Genomic DNA, 23,649 nt, shown 5'->3' on the forward strand with positions numbered 1-23,649 from the left:
TTGATTGAAAACCAGCCCAATTCAGACTTTAAGAGCAGTACTCTGAAATTAAATTTATTGGCCTGACTAGCAAAGACATGACTGAATATACTCCCCAGCTTTAAAACTTATACAAATTATTTTGGACACCGCAACAGTTAAAAATTTATGCAGACAGAGAAAAGGAATAATGTTGCTGAATGTTTAATGCTATTCATTTCCCAGCACTGCCTGGAGTAAATAGGAGTGACACGTTCCTGTCTGATGATGGGCTGTGAGGAAGATCTCTCAGTTCTGGGGCTGCTCTCCCAACCCTTCTCAGTCTGAGCGTGGTGCCCGCTGGCATATGCTGCACTTGGGTGGGAATGCACTTGTGCAAAACTGGAATGAAGTGGGGGGGTTTGTGATGCATTTCCTTTAGCAGAAGTGTAAGCTGTATTGTACTAGACAGATAATGATCTCTAAACACATTCATTGCCTTAAAGTCTTTCCTGCTTGATTTTAGCTCTGCTGTGATTTCTTGCTTATCATATCTCCTCATCACAATAAAAATATCTAAAAAGGAAGCATAAAAAAGGGAGAGATTTAAGTCTTCATCTATACAGAAATGTATATTCTGGGACTGTCTGAATATCATCCTTGGATTGTTTTACTGCTGTATCTTTACTTACAGAGTATCTAATTGATATTGGTCAGATATGAGGATGAATTGTTCCCTGGCAGGGTGGGCAGGCCCTGGCACAGGGTGCCCAGAGAAGCTGTGGTTGCCCCTGGATCCCTGGCAGTGCCCAAGGCCAGGTTGGACATTGGGGCTTGGAGCAGCCTGGGACAGTGGGAGGTGTCCCTGCCCATGGCAGGGATGGGATGGACTTTAAGGTCCCTCCCAACCCAGGCTATTCTGTTATTATTATTTAATTTTCAAATTCCGTGCAGTATCCAGTGCAGAAGAGACCTCAAACTTAAACCACATTACCATATATTTTACACTTAGAGAAAAGCAAATCTGAATATATGAATAAGGTCTCTGCTGATGTGCTTTAAACTTTACTCAGACATTCTTCAAAATTATGGTCAGAATGTTGATTCTGACTAAATGGAGCTGAAAATCAGATTTTCTCTATATACCACATCAGTATACGCATCTGCTGATCAGTGTTAATTGGCCCTATATTTCCCAATTTGTAATGTGTGTATGTTTTATGGGGATGTAAGTAGTAACGTATTAACATATATAACATCTCTTTGGAAAGCTTCTGCTGAGCAAGTGACCAATAAATTGCTGTTAATGTAAACATTAATCAAACTGAATGCCAGTATGGAGAAAGTATCCAGTTAAAGGGAAAATCACCTTTGTACTGTGTATTTTGCTGTTGAACTATAGCTAAATAAGACTATGATATTTTCTGAAATTCAATTACAAAGAAGCATACTTGGTTTAGCATATTTTATGCCACCTCAAAGAGCTCATCACTTCATCAATGGTATTAATGCACACCAGTCTGTCTACAATCCTGAATTAAATGTCTATCTATTGACTGAAGGAATTAAAAAAAGAGAGGAAAATTTTGCATAAGTTAGTATGAAATTATTTAATCTGCGAAAGAAAAGGTCAGCATATAATGACAGCAATGAGTTCTTCAAATAAGTGTAATGACCTATGTTTGGCCTAAACAAGCTATTGTCTGAGCATAAATGTTCATTATTGTGAACAAATGAGAGTCTGCATTTCGGGCATATAAATGATAATAACGATATAACACGTAGTCTGTTGTCATGAACAGAGAAAGCATTTAAATTATAGTGCTCCTGTGCACTTTAGTAACACTTTTTTTTTTGTTTCCCATCATTAAAAATTTCTGTTATTCTTATAGGAGTTTACTTTCCTCAAAAAAATTCAGCCATTGAAAGAAGTGAAGCTAAATCAGAGTTTTTAATGAACTTCCCAAGGTGAGATTATGCAGATAGAGAAACATTTCCTCAGAAGAAATGTTTAAGTTTGGCCAAGAAAAGAAACCATTGGTGAGCAATTCCCAGAAAGGCCAATTGGAACACTGTGGTTTCTCAGATCACAAATACAAATAAAACCTAAAAAAAGAGAAAGCATTGATGCCTTGGCTGGAAACAGAGACTAGACAGAGCTAGAGAATAAAGTAGATATTCATTAAAAGGCCTCCAGGATACACCTTGGGCAGGACAGGGCCTGGTCAGGGCTACACCCAAGGTGCACTTAGAATGGTCACAAAATGGACAAATGGTCACAAGGTCTTACATTTTTATGTTTTGGTCCATTTGCATATTGGGGTTTAATTGTCCAATTACAGCTGCAGGTTGTGAGGTCCCATCCTTCTTGTTTTCTCCCTTCAGTCCACCCTTGTTTGTGCTTTTGGGTCTGAAAGTTGTCCTTGGTGTCCAGCAGGAAAAGGATTTGTTTTGTGTCCCTGCTCTGCGCAGAGCTGAGTGACACTGAATGTGAGCTCAGAGCTGCACCCCTGGGCAGCACAGAGTCTGAAAAATATGAAAGCTACAACTTAAGGCATCAGCACTATGACAAATAAGGCCAAAGGAGTGAGATGACTTAAAACTTATTTATTGATGAACCTTACAGATATTCCTTTCTTTACCAATATCAGGGGTATACACAGGAACATGCTCAGCCCAAAACATCCTCCTGTCTTTAGAGGACATGAAAAGAACTGCACTCACACTGTCAGGGTGTCAGAGTAGAAAGAGAGGAAGTTTATTTGGGATTTTGACTTATATAGTTTTTGGAGTCTGATCAGGGATTGAAAGATGAGGTTGCCACCTTTCCTATCCCACTGGGCAAACTAGATGTCCATCAACTTGTCCTTCCTCCAGGAAGGAATGCACAGTTTTCAAAACATCCAAGACAATTTCCAAAACAAGAAGGGCAGTTGCTACAACATCACTCAAAAGTCTGTGAAAAAACTCCAGTACAACAATGTAAAGATCAGAAGGCTGAAAAAATCAAAACTACACTCCTCCCAAAAGTAACTGGAACAGAAATACCTTTGAGCTGCCAGGGGATGATTAGAAGGACACAAACCCAACAGCAGAAGTGATAATCCTGAGGAAAGCTGGGGGAGCACGGTGAGGTGCCAGAAAAGAACTGAGGGATGGAAGGAGGGAAGGCAGGAGGGATCTCCAGCCCAGGCTACTGAGGCTGACAGCAATCAAGCAGCACTTCCATCAGCATGAGCTGCATAGCCACAACACCTCAGAGCAGCCTGGAGAGCCAGGCTGGAAGGGGAGAAGAGACAGAGACAGCGTGTGAATTTATGCAAACTTTAGGCTGGAAGCAAAGCAGCAGAGCTGAGGTCTTAAAACAAAGGGAGATAACTTGTCAGAGCCTGGGAGTCCCAGCCTGCCAGGCCTAAATAGTCACCAAGAGAAGCACAGAATAGGACAGCTGGGGTCTGCTTGCTCTTTCTGTCCTTGTTTGCTTTCTAGATATTGAGCACTGGGGAGGCTGCAGAGTGAGGATTGGTTTATGGCATTACATTTATTTTCCTTTTCAAAAAGGGCCATTGCTCAAGCAGATCCTGCACTACAGAAAGCATGGAAAGTTTTTGCAGAAGCACACAAAGGTTGGTAGAACTTTTTCTCACTGCTAAGGAGTGAAGGAAATGCTTTATGAGGGAGGAGAATGTCAAAAAAGGATGTCTGCCAGCTGTAAAAAAACAGTGGTGGCTCATTTCTTGACTGGGATTCTAATGAGGTTGGTCCCCTGATCAAAATGGCCATTTGTTTTCTGTACTGCTTCTCACTATTTCCTTTTAGACTTTTCTGAATTATTTATTTTGACTGATATTGGTTTAATTGCAGTTATAACCACCACAGGAAAACTAAAACACAGTGACCTTTTAAATGAGCATTATTTACTGAAAAGAAAGAGGAAACATTATTCCTCTCTGCAGCCAAGCCAGTAAAAGCTCAGGAGGTTTTGGTATTGCTTTTAGTACAATTGCAAAGATTTCATGAGAAGGGAACTATAATTACCATCAAGTACATCTTTGACCTTAAGAAATACCTCAAAGGACAATTAGGTTCAGTTCTGAAGGGTTTTATCTTTAACTTTCATGCTGAATAAAACCATTTTCTTTCCATAGTCCAAACTTCATTATGTGCCAAGCATGAACATGGTATTTTTGGCTGCAGGGAAGCACCAGAAGGTTCTGGCCACTTCAGCATGTGCATAATCACCATCAGATCATGCAACCTTTATAAGTTTTCCTCTACTGACTCCCTTCTAATGGAGCTTTAAAGACATTTGTGGTATCATCCTTTACTGTTACAAAGTGCTTGCACTGTGGATGAATGAACCTTCAAGAGGTTATCAGAACAGTTATCTCTGCGGAGAGTTGGTTGTTTTCATTAATTCATATTATACTTGCTGCCAGGCAGTAAAGTAATGGAGCTCTGATGAGGTAAAATTAGGCCTGAGCAAAGTAAAATTCAGCCTTAGCAGCAAATGTCAGTAAAACAGATAAACACTGAATCAGGGTTGTGGCATCACTTCCCTAGACCTGTTACAGAAGGGATCAGATTGGCTTAGTTCAGATATCAGGGAAAAATCCCTCCCCCACAAAAATATAGGTTTGGAAGTTCTTTGGAGTTTGTTTTCGGTTCGCTTTTTTTTTTTCTTCTTCTTTTTTTAAAATAAAATATAAAAGATAAAGGTAAAAGATGAATAAAAAATAAAAATAAAAAATAAAAATATAAATAAATAAATCCAAACAATTCACCTTTTTCACAGTATATTTTTTCCCCCTCAAAATCTTCCCCTCTGTCAATGAACAGAGCACAGTTCTTTTGAAAGATTTTTTTTTTCACTCTTTCCATATTTTCTGAGACTGCTATTGTCTAGGAAAAAAACCCCAGAACATGGTTATTTTTCAAACAAAACCAAAGCTGTTTTTATTGCACTGTGAATTAAGTCCTTGACCAACAGAACATTCTTCATGTCTATGAAAATCTTCAGTTTTTCCCATGCTCAAAATACAGTTTTCCTTTTGTTGCCTTCAGAATCTGTCACGAGGCAAATCTTTACTATTCCTTGTGTTCTGACCCTTGTCCCATTTAGAAGTTTTAATAGGTACAGAAATCTGGAAACTACCAAAAAATTAAAAACAAGAACCTGAAATCTTGATCGTCAGACTTTTCTCAGTGGAAACCACAAAAAAAATTTTGTTTTGTTTTGTTTTTTTTTTTTTCAGAAGGTAAAGTAGTATTTTATTCACCAAACACCAAGGCATTAGATACCTAATTCTCTCCAGCAGGAATGAGAATTAAGTGTGTAAATATTTCTGCAAACCCAGGCCCTAGACAAAGATGAATGTTCCCACAATGTGAATGGTGGTGGATTTTTTCCCTGTAATTTAATTTTTCTTTTGTTATCCCTTATTCCCTCCATGGTTTTTACAATTCCTTTGCCAGCAAACAAACAGTTCACTCTTCTAATTCCTTGACTTCAGTGTGCTACAAGTCAGGCTAAGGATGAAAGTTTTAGAGCTGTGAAGTAGAGGATGGGCTGACAGAAGCAGCTCTTGCTGAGGACTCGGTGCCCCTGGCACACGAATTCAGGGGATTTATTCTGACTCACCTCCGGCAGGTTCTCTGGGCTGGGAAGAGATCAGCTGGTTTAAGCTGAACTGATTGGAACCCAGTTCAATTGTTCTGAGTTAATTTGTGATGTCCCAGACTGGAGGGACAGGAGGGACATGAATGGAAGGGGTTGTTACAGACCAGGACACCCATAAAAATAGAGGTAAAAAAAGACTCTGCAGCAAGACCTCTGGAAATTTAAATAACTGCTTATGAAAGCCATGTTTCAATTTCTACAGCAACCACAATGATGTTTAACCCTTCAAGGATGAGAAAAGTTGTCTGAAAGAGAAAGGTAACGACTTTTGGGGGCTTTTTTTCCCCTCAAAATTTGGAACATGCTCAGGTGAAGCTGAAAGTGAATTCCCAGTTAGAGCCCTGCTGCAGATTGCAAAGCCACCTAAATCAGAGGGACAGTGACACCAGGACCTGAGAATGTCAACAAACTCCTTTAAAATACAAAATAATTTCTCATGCTCTCCAGATCATTACTGTTTTGTAATTGTTAAGAGAGTTGAAGACTGCACAAGGATATTTTAGGTGTTTTTTACTCTCATCCACATCCACAATTTTAGTTATTGCAACTTTTCTTATTCCTTTGCTGTATTTATTAAAAAGCTTCTTAGTGTAGAACATTTTCTTGGCCTATAATCTTAACCAAATCTTTCTTTACATTGTACCATTTGCATTTTTTCATTATTTTGTACTATGAGTAACCTGTGTAATACATTGCATGAAAAGGGTTGGCATTTTTTTTTCTCCAAAGAAATTGGACCTACTTTTTGGATCATTAAGTAGTGCATAATCTTCAAATGGGACATTAAAAACTGTAATCAGTGACATCACCATGACAACCGATTAAGAAGTGTCTAGAGAAGCCTCTGAAAATGTAATTTTTTAATATAATACATTTAAATGAGTTCATCAGAACAAAGCACCCTAAGTAGATTTATTGTGCACTGAATATCTAGAAATAATTTGTCTATATAGCTAACACTAAAAAATCTTGTCAATGTTACTTCAATAGATTGGGGGTGAGCATTAAAATTCTCCCTGTGATGTCAATGGTGAGGGGAGGAAGCATCAAAAGGAAAAAAAAAACTGTTTTCTTGCTGCAGCAGACAAACCTTCACTTCTTTTACAAGTTTTTTAGTTTTGATACATCATGAGTTGTTGTTTTTCAGTGCATTCTTTTTCCTATGTCATTTACAAAGTTAACTAACATGTAGGTACATATTACACCAGGTAAGGGCCTCTAAAAATGAGGAACTGCTGAAATTCTTACCGTGTTTTCAGCCCTTTGCCCATTGTCCTGCTTGCTCTAAGAAATTAAATTGGAAGCAGCAGAAACCTCATTATTGCACAGAGCAACAGTAAAATATAAATAAATTATGCCATAAAATGCCTACCTGCAATATATAGTGTTAAAAGGTTACATAAATTATATGCTCAGTAGTTGAGGAAAAGGCACCCATGAGAGCAACCCCCAAACAAAATAATGCATTTAAAAGTATTGCAGAAGCTTAAAAAGAGAAAAAAACTGGTACTTTTACAGATTATCTGTTTGAAGAGATTAGTTATACTTCACAAGAGTAAACTACCCAGCACACTCCCTGTAAAACTCCTGCCTCATCCTCCCAACAGCAAAAATAACATCAGCATTTCTTCTGGTGTCTCCCATTTTCCAACCTGGCCATCCAGGCTTGTTCTTGTCTTTCATGGTTCTGTCCCTGCTCCTGCCAACTGGGTTTATGATGCCCTTTTCCAGATGTGATCTTGAGCTAGTTAAGTGTTCTGCAAGCAAGGAATAAAGCATTACCAAACTCCTGTCTGCTGGTGAGTGTCCTGATTGGGGCAGGGGGCGTTTGCAGCTTCTCCCAGGACACAGAGCTTTTCCTCACACTGATTTGTCCCTTCCCTGCTGCTGGGAGTGCAGGATCCCCACTGCCCTAACCTGGCACTGCTCTGCCGACAGCGTATCCGGGGCTGTGATATTTCACACCAGCTACAAATCTGCCTCATAAACCATGCTGTTGTCTCCTGAAAATGGTGCATCTTGGTGGTTTAGAAAGACTTTTCCCTGGGATGGATAAAAGAGTCTGTTGGCTTTGGGGGGGGGGGGGGGGGGGGGTGGTCACCCTCAAAGAGCTTTAAAGCAGTTGCAGAGAAATGTCTGAAGCTCCTACTAAAAACGAGATGTTTTGGATTGATATCAGAACTGAGGCATTCCCAAATCACCAATAGCTTCTGAAAACCCAGGCCATTATCCTTACAAAACTCTGGCTCTCTATTAAACTCCTTGTTATTCTTTTCCTAATGAGACACTTTACCAGCCTGTCATCACCCGCTGTGATTAATTCTCTACTTGTAAAATTTTAGCTCTCTCTCTGCTGCTGCTGTTAATGTGCTTTGTACCAAATAAAAATGAAGTTGATGTTTACAAATCCTGTCTGGGGGTTGCTTTAAAAAAGCTCTGCTTTGCCTTACATTAATGAGGCCAAGTGTACTGATTTTTGTTCTAAATTGTTCTGGATAATTAAACACTGTAACAGACTAGCACGGAAGGTGTGAAACTCATCATTGCTTAAAGAGCTTTAAAATATAGTATCTATGAAAGTGTATGCTTTATTATTACCTGCCTCTGGTTCACACACAAGATTGCATGTGTTCTTTTAATCTTAGCAGCATTAGTGAATCTGGGGACAAGCAGGAGAAAATATTTCTAAAAGGCAGGATCTATGAGTCCTGCAGTTAGCTTGGATAAAACCTGACATGAAAAAGCTGAAATGAAGGAGATGTTTCTAGTACATAGACCTTAGTTGATTTTTTTTTTTTTTCATTGCTAAGTCGATCTTCTAGATGGTCTAGGACATAATTAGACAACATGAATGAGAAATAGTTCTGAATTACACTTCTACTGTTCCACAGTAGCATACTTGCAATTCAAGACTGGATGCCTGAGCATCCTCCTCTATTAAAAGGAACTTCAGAACTATTCTGCCTCACAATTTATAAGGAATGAAGGAAGACAATATCTAATTCATCTGAAAAGCACAGTGCCAGTGTTCAGATTGCAGGCCTCTCAGGAGCTAATGCATTTAAAGAGCTTTTATGCTGGAGACAGTTAGCTTTCTCCCTTTTTCATACTAAATAAATTTAATTAAATTAAATAGGATGAAGCCATCTGCTTTCTTTGAGTCTTCTAATCTTAAAATCTTCTAATGCCTTGCAAATCTCAACTATCCCAACTTCAGACAGCAGATGGGTCTTGCAAAAATGCAGATTTCTAATCATATTTCTTCTTCAGTTTACTTGGATACACATATTTACTAAAAGAATACACACAATTTTGTATTTTAGCACTGTGTATGTGTTTGCGTCTACTGTTTCCCCACTGGTGGGTGGCTCTCCATGGGAAATCAAACTGAGCTCAGCAGAGGATTTCACATGAACAGTGGGATCCCTCCTTTCTTTCTTTCCTAAGATCAAGGCTGAAAATCTAGGGTGTGTCTACATGGATGGGAACAGACAAACACGAGTTCTGTGCCAGCTCCCAGCTATGTGAATTCAAATAATTGCCACTCAAAATATCCTGTAGGTTTGTTAGTGCTCAGATGAACGGGCAACATCCTACCCAGGGCAGGTAAAGCCCCACAGGTGGAAACTCCTGGGCTCCACTGTGCTCCCTGGCCACTCATACTGAGCTTAAAAGTTCAATTTTAGGATTGCATCATTTGGAGAAACCTGTGGAAAAATCTGAATTTGAAGGTGCATCTTCATGTTTCACACATTACAAACCAGATGTGGGAATGAGGACAGAGAAGTGTGGTTAGCAGCACATTCCTGATATGGATGTGCCCAGTGCCACAGGGCTACTGAATTCACCTGCAGTGGTGCTGAGGACATCTGCAGAACACAGCTTCTGACCATATTCCATGTGAAAGTCACTTAATAGAGCCCATGAGAAGAGCAAGACATTCAAATGCCCATTGTTCAATTCAGTTTGTTTATTTTTCTGTCCCTGCATTCTCATTAACATTGCTAACCAAAGCCTGCCACATTGATATAATGGGTTATCTATGGGAACCCTCTACCAGGAGCTTTTAACATGTATTTTAAAAAGGAAGCCAAATGCTTCTGTGTTATTTTCTTATTTAAGAAAACTAAAATTATTATTTACTACAAGGCCATAGTTTAAGTAGTTTGGTGTAGTCAAACTGCTCCAAGTCTATAACAAATCAACAAATACTCTGAGGAAGCTGTGAACTCTGAGATTTTACCCCCTTTTCTATTCATTTTGTGACCAAACAAGAGAGGAGCACAGCAATCAGAGGTGGCTTTTCCTCATGCTCCCTGTGAAACCCTGAATGTTGAGCTCTGGCTGTGAGTCCCTGTGGGATCAGTCCATATTTGTGGCTCTCTCCAGGCAAAGCAGTAAACAGCATTAATGTTTGAAAAAGGGGAACAGCAAATATCAGCAGCACTGTAAACCAAGATGACAATTTTGGACAAATGGATGACAGGTCTACACAGTGCTTTCCTTAAATTACATTATTGCAAGTGGCTCCACTGGGTAACACATGAGAGAGACATGTATAAATAATATTAAAATACATTATTACAGGATGCCATCCATTATTTCATAGCACTTATACATTATAATGTGCATTAGTTCTCACTGTCCTACTCAACATTGACCTAAAAACCTAAGGAGGAAAATGTGTGTTAATCATTTACTGATTACTAATATATTGTTTTTAAGGGGCCATAAGTCAAAAGTGTTTTTACAACTGATCTTACAAGTGAATTTTACAATGAAAGTGTATTCCTTAAGGCACAGACATGACAAACTTAATGTAAATTCTATATATTTATATGTTCAACAAAATTTTTATATAGTTCATAGTGAGGAGTGCGGGCAACCTCATAAGAGTGACAGTCATATATACCAAAACAAAGGGGCAGAGCCCTAAAAGGACCTATACAGCATATTGTGGCATTCATATCAGAGGTACAGCTTTATTTTCTCCCCATAGTTGGGTTTTCTCCCATGTCCAAACAGACACTATTAAAGTCAACAGCAAAAACATTTCAAATTACCTAAGCCACAGCTGATTTGGACATTTGATACCCCTAAACTCATATTCAGTGTAAAAATATCTTCTCCCTTCTTGCCAAAGATATACATGGGAAAAAAATACGTTAGCAAAGACATAAATGTCAGGAATGTCAGTAGGACTTAGATTATATATGCTGGAATTTTCAAGATATCCAAAATGGTTTGGGACCATCTCTAATGACAAGCAAAATGCAGAGCTTATCTGAGGAATGACAGGGACATTGGCTCTCCTGTGATGTACCTGCAGGTTATGAGCTGAAAGTTGTTATTTCTGCCACTGCAGAATCAAATCAGGAACCTGGCCAACAGTTACCCCATAGCTTCCATTACTCCTGGTAAGGAAAACTCTGAATGCAGGGAATTGCAATCTTGCCTTCTCTCTATCAGACAGACTGTCCACATGGAATTATAAGATGCTGACATAAAATAAGTTTGGGTTTTATAGACTCGTAAATTTGGAAAAAGTTTTGTGTTCACTGCAGCAATTTGGAAGGAGATGGTGCAGCCAGGTCCAGGGGATTGTCCTGCTCTGCAAGGGCTGGGGCAGCTCTGGGCACCACGAGGTAAAAAAGAGCCAAAGCTGCTGCAGAGTGTCCAAAGGAGGGAGCTGGGGCTGCACAGGCTGGGATTGTTGGGGTGTCTGTGCAGGGATAGGAGCTCAATCAATTATCCTCGTGGCTCCCTTCCAGCTCAGGACACTCTGTGTCCGATGATGTTGGGCATTGGCACCAAATCACCAGCAGAGGTACTTTTTCACCTACTGCAGAACCAAATATTCAATTCTCCTCACAGCCCCAGGTCACTTGCTCCCATGGAGAGCCTGCCTGGGGTTCCTGTGGAGCTGCCTGATAAAGCAGCTGAAGCTCCAAAGCATTTGCTCTACAGCCACTTCAGACAAGCCAGTCTGTGCTGTTCACTAAGAACTCACTTTCCATTGACCACACCAAGCCTTTCCTTGGAAAAGTCTGTGCACACAGTGACACTCCTCCTACACAGGGAACTCCTGGGGTGATAGAAAAACTGAATTTTCTGGTTTAGAACAAATATGGGTTTCATTTTTGCAGCTAAAATTTCTACAATTCTTTCTCCATTTTCTTTCTCTGTATGTTCAAAATGATCTCTAGATAAAAGCACCCTTTGGAGAGCAGCATCTGTTCACCAGACTAGTTCAGTTAAATATTGCCTGATAAGTAATGAAGCTCATATGTTTTCTACAGATTTGTCTTGAAGCAAACTTTGCTGCTACTGGCATTTGAATTTTCTAAGATTATTTAGAGTTTTTCCTAGGGAAGAATTCTAAAATGAAAAAGGAGACAGCAAATGATCTACACCACGTTTCGTTAGCCTGAAAGTCTTAATGAAATCAAAATTCCAAAAGATATTCCCTTTTTTTAATCTACTGATGGGTAGCTAAATAAGGTGGCAATACTACTTAGTATTTTGCACATCTGATTAAATACCAAAATATAAATTAATCTGGTTTTAAGGTTGTATCTTCACAGAGCATTTTTTATCTCCAGGTTTCATTCAGGGAAGCTGAGGCAGGAACCAAGATGCTTTTGCTGGGGGCTACCCTATTACACTTGGAGCCCTTAAGGCTTTTGCAGCCCCTGTGGTGACATGAGCAGGGGCAAAATTGAGATTAAGGACAGGTCCCTGCAGCTCATTTAACAGCATCAAATACCTTCAGCAGCACCAGACTGTGCAGTTTTTTACATTCACAATCTTTAAGTATTCTTATTCACGTGCCTCACATACCCTAGAAACTGTTTCTTTCTGATAGAAAGCTCCTGAAAACAAGAAAGACCTCATACATGAAAAGGAACCTGTTAAAAAACATGAACAAGTTTCTCAAGTAAGTGGAAGGACTGTCTGGCTCAGGGGAAGGTGATTGAATTTCAGAGAGGTTTAAATCTAAGACACCTTCTGAATCCATGCCAGATTCCCCGTGAGTGAAAGCCATTACCATGGTATTTGTGCTGAGGTATGTGAGATGAATTTGGTGTCTCAATCCAGCGTGTTTGGAGCAGTCACTCGGATCACAAAGTCACTGTGACATCCCTCAGTAACTGGCATTCTTATTGATGGAATCAACAGGATTTAATGGCCATGGAGACTGCACTATCTTTGCTCACACTCGAGGCATATAGATGAAGCAGGGTGGATGTTTGTGCTGTCACTGACTATACTATCACAGCCCCAAGATAAACAGAGGGATTTCAGCTTTCAAGCCTGTCAATCTGGCTTTTTTCACAAGGAGGAAACACACTAAAATAAAGAAGGGAGCAGTGCAGCTCCAAGTGACACTAGTACTGATGAGTGGCTGGGAAGGCCATGCTTAATATCACTCATTCTTGTTAAAAATAAAAGGCACATGCCAAGTTTTCCATGTCCTGATTTTCAGCCTGTTTTAACAGAACCACCTGTATGTGGGGAGGGAGAAAAGACAGCACAGGTGTAGGTTATTAGCACTGCATTGAGATTATACCTGACAGAAATGTAGGAACTCTGCATACAGCAGCTCAAAACCAAAACATAACATGTTTCAGTATTTCAAGCAGCTCAGGCACAACAGAATCTAACCAAAATGAGTGAGGACTAAAAGCACTTCCATGGAGTGATGGCTTCAGTAAAACTAGTCATTATGGAGAGGAAATATATTTATTTGTTTTTATTTTCCCATGACAATGAGATTTCTAACTGTTGACAAGTTCATCAGAAAAACTTGGTGAGGTTTATTATGACATTTCACAGTCCCTCCACTTTATGAGAAAAATTCAACTGGCTGGCAACATTTTGTGGAAAAATGAAGAAAAGAAAAATAGGAAAGAAATTTTATAGTAAAAACTGCTGTGTGAATCTCAGACTGTGGAGATTGTATTCTTCTGTTGCATAAGCATCTGAAAGTGAGGGCTGTACTTTGACAGGAGAACAACTTAGGCAGCCTGAATTAATAATTGAAGTGGAAAGAGAAGATCATTCTTTCAGCGCCTGCTTTGCAGCAAGAATATGCTGAAGATTTTCCTCTGGAAACAAAGAGGAGATTAAGCACTGGAAAAGAGGGTTCTTAAAAATCTTGCAAGAAAATTTCCACAGCTCCAGCACTTGAACTGAGATACGCAAAAGGAATTTCATAGGAAGTTACGGGATGGAAGGAGAAACAGCCACCAATCACTTCATCACCTTCACAGCTCATTGGGACAGTCAGCCTCAAAATGCATTACTTTGCAATGCTACTACAACCATTGAAAACAACCATGCAGGAGGGTTTTAAGGGACTCTTTTCTTTCTGCCTTACTAAAACAACAACATACCAGAAATACCACAGGAGGACATTTATTAAGATTGATATTACAACCCTAATTTTTGTTGGATGGAGGCAGCTTAAGAGAGGAAGTTTCTTTTCATAAGTGAAGTGATAAAACACTGTTGTAAAAGAGGCATTTGTGAACACATTGGCTTTTCTGTCTCATCTTTTCACTGCTCAGCCTTTGACTCTTTTTTGCTTTTCCTTGAACTTATTTTTGCATCTTCTTAAACTGCAACATTAATTTCAGACACTGATTGTAACATCTCTAGGAAATGCTAATCATAAGAAGATCTTCAAAAATTTATTGGATTTTAATCAGAGAGTCGATGCAATTAATAAAATCCACTCCTCTTCTGCATTTCTGTTGCTTCCACAATAACCAGCATAATTTCTGAGTAAAGAAAGACATTTTGCCCTTATTAAGCAGGAATTATCAGCACACCTGTGTGAGTTGCAGGATTAAATTCCACAGAGTTTTCATGGTGCTCTAAAGGATAAAAAGACATTAGTAGAAATCAATGGATACTACAGCGCCAAATGATGCACTTTTTAAAAGGTCATTTTATAGTAGGGAGTAAAACCTGGATTTGATCACTTGGTTATCCTGTGATACATGATCTCCTTCTGAAGCCCTTATCAGAGGAAAACAAAGAGAAACCAGCTAGTAGTTGTCACTGGCAGTAAGAAACTGCACCTGCCAAAAGCTCAGATTCAGGTTCAAATCCACTCCCTGAAGTCAAAGAAAATCAAAATGTTCATTGCAACTATGGTTGTCTTGTTGGATCCACACTAGTGAGGAATTTTTTTCCCTTCGGTGGAAGTTACTGCATCAGGTATTACATACATACATATACATTCATTCTCATTGCTTCCTTGCCACTCACTGCTCATTGCTAGGGGGCAGTCATTGGCACAATTCTGTATTTTTAAATATTGCATTATACCAATTTATCTTCTCCCTAACAAATATCATATCTCAATTGTTCCTTGAATCCAATAAATTGAAACTTAAATCCAATAGTTTGAAACTGGACTGAATGGTGCATTTAAAATACCAACCAAGTACAACTAAAATACCAACTAAGAGACTTACAAATTACCCTTTCTGGTTTGCAGTCACAAATTAGTCATATCTGAAGCAACAAAGCAAAACCTGTATTTCAGTTGGCTGCCTTGACAAGCTGCTATAGAAATTACATGTAAGTAAATTAGGGTTTCTGATGTAAACACCATTACAATATATACCATGCTTGTGCTGACAAAATGCAGCAGCAGAACACAATATCCACCTTTCCAGATTGCCAGCATCAAAAACCTGATAACAATATGCTTCCCTGCCTGGTTGCTCTCTGGAGATAAAATTAAGAAATTATTTTTGGAACACTGCAGAGAGTAGAAAATATTTCTGTTTCATGAGGAATATCTTTACATTCTCATCTGAATAAAGCAAAGCAACCCAAAGCAGTGTACAGACATGTATAACATGCATGAAAATGGAGGATACACCTATATTTAAACAGGTCAAAAAATGAACAGAACATTCCCATACAAAATATTGCACTCATAGAAAACTCTTCAAAGGGATCATTAAGAGAAAAAAAATGGGGCAAAAGAAGAAAAGCAGTCAGAGTTACCTGGGCTAAAAATCCAAACCTCCACATCCTTTAATTCACTATATGATATTTTCATATCTCTAGTCCTTCAGCTCTACACAAAAGTACACAAGTTTGTGCCAACCAAGAGCACTGGGCATTTAAAATTCCAGAAACATCAGCTGTGCCTTGGTAATCTCTGACCCCGGTTTCCTCTTAAAGGGTCATGGGATTAAAGGCTTTTATCTCAAGTTTATTGGCTCTTCAGTAACCTTTTTGCTTTATTGGATTATGCTTGTATAAGTTTTCTATTACAGCACTATGAGGTTATTAGATATGTGATGCCAAGAAATGGAAGTCATGCACCAAGAAAAGCCATGTAATTTGAATTTTTTTTCCTAAATTTAGACACATTATGTGTTAAATCTATTATCAATCTACACAGAATATATTTCTTCACTATTTATCTGTGACATTATTTTGTTTCTCCTTTTGAGTTTCCAAGCTGGCTCAACAATATTCAAACACGATGCAAAATAAATAATAAATCACTTTCTAGCACCTAGTCTCACTGATACTCTTTACTTCAGTAGTCCATCTATATTTTCACTCTGGTTTTTGTGTCATATTCTGTCTGTAGCTCTACAAGTTCCCTTGTAAACTGCACAACAAACCCAGTGCTGCACAAAGCCTGGGAGTGTTCTCTACTTTAGTGCACATTACAGGTACATTCTGCAGTAGCTGGGAAATTCACTTAGGCAGTGAATTGTACCCATGCAGATTCAATGCTGAATTCTAAATTTAAATCACCAAAACACTATAGGGTGCAGTTTCATGTCTATGCTTCCTGTGTGGGAACCACAAAGAATATTCTGTCTGAAAATATCCAGCAGAGATTTTTATTGAAATGAATGTGATCCTTCTGGGTACAGGCATTCCAGCTTTGTACTTCCTTGCCTTCACACTTCAGCCCATGGATGTGACCAATTAAGCACATAACAGGGCCCAATACTATCCCAATATAGTTATTCTTTTTTATGGAGAGCCCATTAAGCACACAGACCCTGGCAGTCAGAGCTGACTGATATTAAATGAGTTTCTCAGGGACTCTGGGATTACAGATCAAGAACTTTCACTAAAGTACCTGATTTGCCACAGACAGTGTTGGACCTGTGAGAAAAATCCATTGCCTGGTATTTGATGGAAGAAAAGCAAATACCAGGAGGGAAAGAGTGACACTGGGCTGGTTCATGGCTACTGTGGCCACTGCTTCAGGTGTCTTCATTCCCAGGCTGACCTTCACCCTCAAAATAAATCAATTCCCTGAGTACTTAAAGGAACTTCAATAATCCACTGCCTGCTGTATTATCCAATAATAATCATTACATCTTTCCCATTAAAAAAAAAAAAATTAGATGTTACTCATATAGGGTGGTTTAAACTCACACTACTCCCACAACCTTTTGATCTGACCTCTCCCAACTGGGCAGCTTCACAGCCTGAGGAGAAATTGGTTCTTTCTCCCCACATATAGGAAGGTGCCAACACAATTCCCTCACCACAGAAGAGGCATAACATCCATAGGTGATGGGATTCACACAAAATCATTATTTGCTTTCCGAGCACAGTGGCCCCAGCACCAGTGGAATCTATAACTCTTACTCATCCACCACTTCTCAGTGTGCTCAGATCAGGAATCAAGGTTCAAATGAACACAAAAACCATCCCAAATGGATGTGAAATAATGTATAACTCCAGTGCTGAATCTGGACTGAATCTATCCACTTACTGATGGCAGTGTCATGCAAAGCCAAGCCCAAAGATGCTTTGCAAGATTGTCTGTGTTGTTCTGATTTTGGTGCTGAACACACATCCCAGTAAATACAACCAATTTGGCTTGCCTATTTTGATGTAACCAAACACTGAAAATTACAAAACTGGGCAAAAAATAATAAAATGCAAGCCTTTCATTTCCATAATTTGGAAAATGATCTGAATTAAACAGACATGGTTTTTCTTTATAGTTGCTAACATTCCGCATGGCTTAAAACTTTCTGCTTGAAGTGGTTTATCATAAATAGACATTTCTGAAGGTCCCCCAAGGCAGACAAGTGCAGTTCTAGAGAAATAGACACAGCTTTGTTTGAAAGCAGCCTAAATGTCTTTAATTTCAATGAGAGAAAAATTGTCAAGTAACATGTAATATCAGCTTTGCCCTGATCATCTCTGATGGAGTCTGTCAGTAATATCCATTCTTAGTTCAAAGCAAACTAATTTTATTTTCCACTTTCTAAACTGGAGTATCCATCTCGGTTTCAGTGCTCGCAGAGATGATAAAATAGGTGACAGAGAAACCAGGTAGGCTCTGTTTATCCATAGGCAATCTCAGAGTGGAGCAAAATCCCTGCCAGTGCCTCTGCAGACACCCCTCTCCGCACAAGCACAAATTGCAGCCTCCAAGGTTAAATGTTAGCAGATTTCCTCATCTACAGTTCTCTCTCCTCTGACCTGCCCATTCACTGCTCCTGGCAGAGTGCAAGGACTAGATTTCAAGACTTTGTTTAATTAATTGCCACTGCAAGAAATGAATTGAAAGTTTTTTAACTGATCACAAAGACACTTGAGGGCAGCTCCCAGTGAAGCTCCTGCTCTCACACCAGAATGTAATGGAGTGGCTGCACTGATATCAGCAAAGCACTCGAGAAATTCATCATTGTAACATAGGTCAGGCAGTGGTCCCTGGGCCCTGGAAGATGTTGACCTATTCAGAGAAAGGTCAGTTTGCTGCAGAAGACAGTTTATAAGTGGAAAAGAGCCCAACATATACTGATGCTGAAGGCTTTTGATCTGACCAGGAGCATTTTGCACACACTTGAACTAACAGGAACACAGGTATATCCTGAAGTACCTAAAAGCTGATTTTGTGTGAGATTTTACAATTTCAGACACATATATTTTAAAGAATTTAATTTAGCTTTCTCTTTGTTACCTTTGAGCAATAACTTCATCAGTGCTTTAAAGCAGAAATTTCTGCTCCTCAACATCTGCATGTTCCCACCTCAGTCAGTGGTTTATAGAGTTTCAGTGAATTTTGCAAGCATGATATTGACCCTTACCATTACCCTTGGTTCTAATAAAAACCCCAAAACCCACAGCATCCACCCAGAAAAAAAAAAAAAAAAAAAAAAAAAAAAAAAAAAAAAAAAAAAAAATTACTGTGATGAGAAAGCAGGAAAACTATAATGCTTATTCACTCCCCTACACAAACCCCTGTGCACCCAGAATTGTCCAAGGCTCTGAGCTCTGTTGCTCTCAGCCTTGCAGCAATTTTGTATGCAAAATAAGTCACTGAGATTCTTTCTGCTTCAGATAAACCATTGTGAAATTTTGATATTTCTTCCACATTTTATGAAGCTGAAATGAACAGGCTGACAGCATAACTCACACTATATTGATTCCATGCCAGTGCTCGTTAATGGAGAAGCCAATTCTCACTGAATGTATGACCTACTGATATCCCAAGGCAGCTTTTGTCTCAAATACCTCCAAACACACTGAATTATTTAGAGCACAAAAACGTTACAAATGCCTGGTTCATCTGCACATCCATACCTGGGTGTACAGGTACAAATATCCACCCACACCTTTGTGAACACACACACTGAAATGTGCCTGGGTGCACCACCACCACCACATGGCTTTAATAAAACCTCAGGTCCTTCAGCCTCTCACAAAACATCACCTGCAGGTTCCCTGGGGCAAAATAATTGAATGTGTAATTTGCTTAACTGGAATGGATTTATAGTGACAAATCTGGTCATTGTCAATCTATTAATCTAAAGTTGCAATTTACTGATCCTTTTTGTGTCATTAACCACTGCTTTGGAAAGAGCCTGTGGTGATAACACAGAGTATTTGTCTGTGGATAAACACTCTTTCTTTTTTTCTAAAGTATGAAACCCAAGTCTTCCTTAGATATTCAAACAAAGCTTTAAAAGCATCAGCCATGACATTTTGTATAAATATTTTCCAACTGCCCCGTGGATTTTGGCACGAATGTGTTCCAACATTAAGAAATGATAAGAGACTTAAGAACAGATATACTGTGAGAAGATATCTTCTTAAATTCTTTATTCAATCAGCTGTGAAACAGTATAATATCTTAAAAGGACACATTTGGTAGCATGAAAGACAAGTGCAGTGAGGCTTGAGCTTGCTAAATTCATTGCATTCTTCAACCTTAGGGCTGAAAACAGATTATTTTTTAACCTCTCAGGAGGATGGCAGGTATTCTGCAAGCATCTGGCATTGTGGAGCAATTTAAATCGTCTCTATTTGTTAGCTGGTTTAGTGACTGCTAAAATGGGTGGGTTAAGTTTCTTAGAGGCTTTTTTGCTTTTTGATTTGAGTCAGTAACTTCGAGGCTAATAGCTTGCATCACCAAGCCCAACACAGACAACAAATCCACTGCTCCAAATGGATTTGAGGACACAGCTTTGGGAGAGCTGGGAACTTGACTTTTGAAGCAGAGCTTGCAGGGTAAGTTAAAACGTGTCTGTGGTAAAATAGAGACATAGCTTCTGCTCTGCAAACTGCAGACCTGCCAAACTACTTTGAAATTATTTGTGTAGTCTCTGAGAAATCACTGCAGTTATCTCACAACTCCATCCCAGGCTGTTATGACACCAGAATGCCTTTTGCATCTCTCTTGTGTTTTCCTGATCTCTTTGAGCAAGGAGGGCTGGAAGCATTATTCAGTCAGCCTCCAAGGTTTGTATTAATTGAATTTATGAAATGGGTTTCATTTACTTGGAAAACTGCATGAACCTGTTGAGCATTTCAATCTGGCAACACCTTACTTTTCAAAACTTACTGAAATTTGCTGAAGTCCTAAATTTTGCCTGCATTTTTAATTGATTGTGTGTCACTTATCTTTCTTTGAAACTTGCACCCAGCACACAGACAGATGGGTGCACTGAAGCATGATATTAATCAATAAGTTATCCAAAAATATGCTGCAGCATACAGGCATCTCAGGCCATCCACAGGGCTGAGTGTGCTTTGCCAGTCTGGGCAGAGAGTTTGGAATCCCCTTGGTTCTGCACAGAAAACTACACACACTTTCATGCAGATAGAACACTTTACATGATTTATCAGCAAGGAAGCATCCTTCATCATGCCTGCTAATGTGGCTGGTTCTGATCCTGGGGCTTCTGCTGCCTCCATCTGCTGCTTTGCCACTGCCATGACAAACCCTCTGCTAGGAGGAGGCAGAAAGGTAGCACAGTCCCAAATTTCACATGGGAAGAGGAACAAACTTATCACTGCACAAAGGATGAAAGGATTGGTTGTCTTGGGTTGCAATGCAGGATGTAACCAGCAGTATGTATTCTGTTATCTGTTAAACCAGGTGGGGCAGTGCTCTTTATCCCTTCCCTGAGCCATCCTCCCTCCAGGGGATCTCTGCTGTCCATGGGCCATCCAGGCTCACTGCAGGGCTGATCCAATTCCATCAGCCCATGGGGAGATGCTCCACCCAGGGGGAGGAGCCCAGCATTCCCACCTGGATAAAACCTGGCATTCAGAACAGCAGCACAGCCTGTTTGCACTGGATTCCCAGAGGGAGACCAGACCCAGCTCAGCACCACTGGACCCTTCTACAGGATCATCTCTGCTCCACCAGAACCACATCTGTCACTGCAGGAGGACTGGACTGGACTGACACCAACACCCTGAGCTACAGGGTGTCAGGTTGTGTTCTGACTCTGTCAGTGTTCTTTTTGTTCTATTGCATTTTCCTTTTAATATTCCTAGTAAAGAACTGTTATTCCTATTCCTATATCTTTGCCTGAGAGCCCCTTAATTTCAAAATTATAATGATTCAGGAGGAGGGGGTTTAAATTTTCCATTTCAAGGGAAGCTCCTGCTTTCCTTAGCAGACAGCTTCTTTTCCAAACCAAGATACTGGTCCGAAATAGGTGAACTATCTGACACACCCAACAAATCTTTGGCTCTGGTAATACAATGAGATTTCTAAAGATGCACATAATGCGTAGATTGGGAGAAATTCAGTGTCATACTATGCTGTACATAGTATTTTCAAAGTATATTACAAAGTCCTTGGCATCTCTTGGAGTGTAATTCTCCCTGTAGTTTCTGTCTTCATTTTATCAGAAAGGAATTACAAAGCATGTACTGAACGTATAAATGTGTGCTTTAGGATTCACACACCTTTTAAATCTGAGTTCCAGATTCACACACTCACACAGACACATTTATTCTACACAGTTAAAACAGATGGAATCCTCATAAGCCAACAGTGTGGTATAAAAATGCAATTATTAACAGAGTCCAGTGTGTGTATTAACAGGAAGGTAAGGCGGTATCTTTCCTTGTGGATATCTTCAGGAGACCAACCCCAGCAGACACAGAGGAAGGAGAAATGCTATTCCCTGTGAAAGTGGGTTTCCTGATCAGCCAGACCATTCTAAGAGAGAAGAGAAAGTTCAATTCTCACTTTACTGAGACCTATCTCATAAAACTCTTCCCTATACCTGATTTTGGTTTAAACCCATCTTTTGAAAGCATTTCTAAAGCCACAGATGTTTCAAGAGGTTTTGTTGTTTGGTGTTGGTTTTTTTTGGTTTTTTTTTCTGATGACCATGGGGGTATGCACAGGCTAACAACTGCATTTGGATGTATCTATTTATAAACATCTCTCCTGACCCTGGAGTTTGGAGCTCACCTCCTCCTGCCTACTGAGAGAAGCAGGTACTGTGCTTTGAATGTCTGTGTAAGAAAAATTACTTATAAAAATTAACTATTGAAATCCAAAGCATCACCTCCATTCATTCCACTGGGCTCTGGAACCAGCTCAGGGGAGCAAAATGTCTGTAGTGTGGGCAGGGACTGATGGGAGAACAGGACTGTGCCAAACATAATCCAAAAATGTTATGCATTTCTGTAACCAGATGGTTACTCAGCAGCTTAACACAGAAAGTGAAATCCTTTCTTATTATTGCTCACCACACAGACACAGATAAAGATAACAGGCCTGGTAGTGCCATGCTGAAAACTCAGTAGGAGCTCCTTCCCACATTGCACTTTCATGACTCTTTTCAAGTTCCTCTCCTCTCTTCAAAACAAAAGTGTTCCTAAAGTTTGATGTTCAAGCATCCTATTTGTGTTTCAGTCTATTATTATACATGACCAAGGATTTTAAATGTGCATTTCTCTGACAAGTATGAATTGTGATAGGTTTTAGCATTCACTTCTTACAGTCTAGCTTCAAGCTCTTCTCACACTTGATTTGTATCTCGTGTCTTAGTGGATAACAAAAAAGCACTTTTATATGAGCTATGAATTTTATGCAGATTCCTTTTTACACTGAACCCCATATTCAAAATCAAAATTGCATATAAACAGTACATGCCAAGCAGGCAAATCAATACCCAAATAATAACTAAAAATGTGTTATACTTTCCAGAATATAAGATAAATTAATATAAAGAGCATTACGAATCCTTTGAAGCACAACAAAAGGAGCCATGGTTAAAATTTTAACAAGTTGGAATCATTAGCTAAACAAATCCTGACAGCCTAGCTTTGCACTTCCAGTCACACATGCTCAGAACAAAGGCTTGATATGTGAGGCAACTTTAATAGGTCCCTCTGCATATGACTAATTTTTCCTCAAACAGTCATTTTTTATTTCATATTTTACTCTGGATCCTGAAATGTCACATTTTATTAATCTGTGTCACTCATGTGGATTGTTAAAAGAACAGACTAGCACTGGAGGAAGTGCCTCTCATCATTACCATACGTATGTGGGATGACAAAGGAATGTGCTAAAATTTGGAGTAACAGTTATTAAAAGTAGAACAAGCAAGAATAGAATATAACCTGTTTTCCTTTAACCACACTCCAAACTACTCTTAGAGAAATGGCAACAGCAAGAATTGGTCCAGAAGGATCCTGGTTTGCATTTACTCCCTCAAACACAAAATGGGGACAAATTCCCTGGC

The sequence above is a fragment of the Zosterops lateralis genome, assembly GCF_965231275.1.
Source record: "Zosterops lateralis genome assembly, chromosome: 12".
In the NCBI taxonomy this organism is placed as follows: Eukaryota; Metazoa; Chordata; class Aves; order Passeriformes; family Zosteropidae; genus Zosterops; species Zosterops lateralis.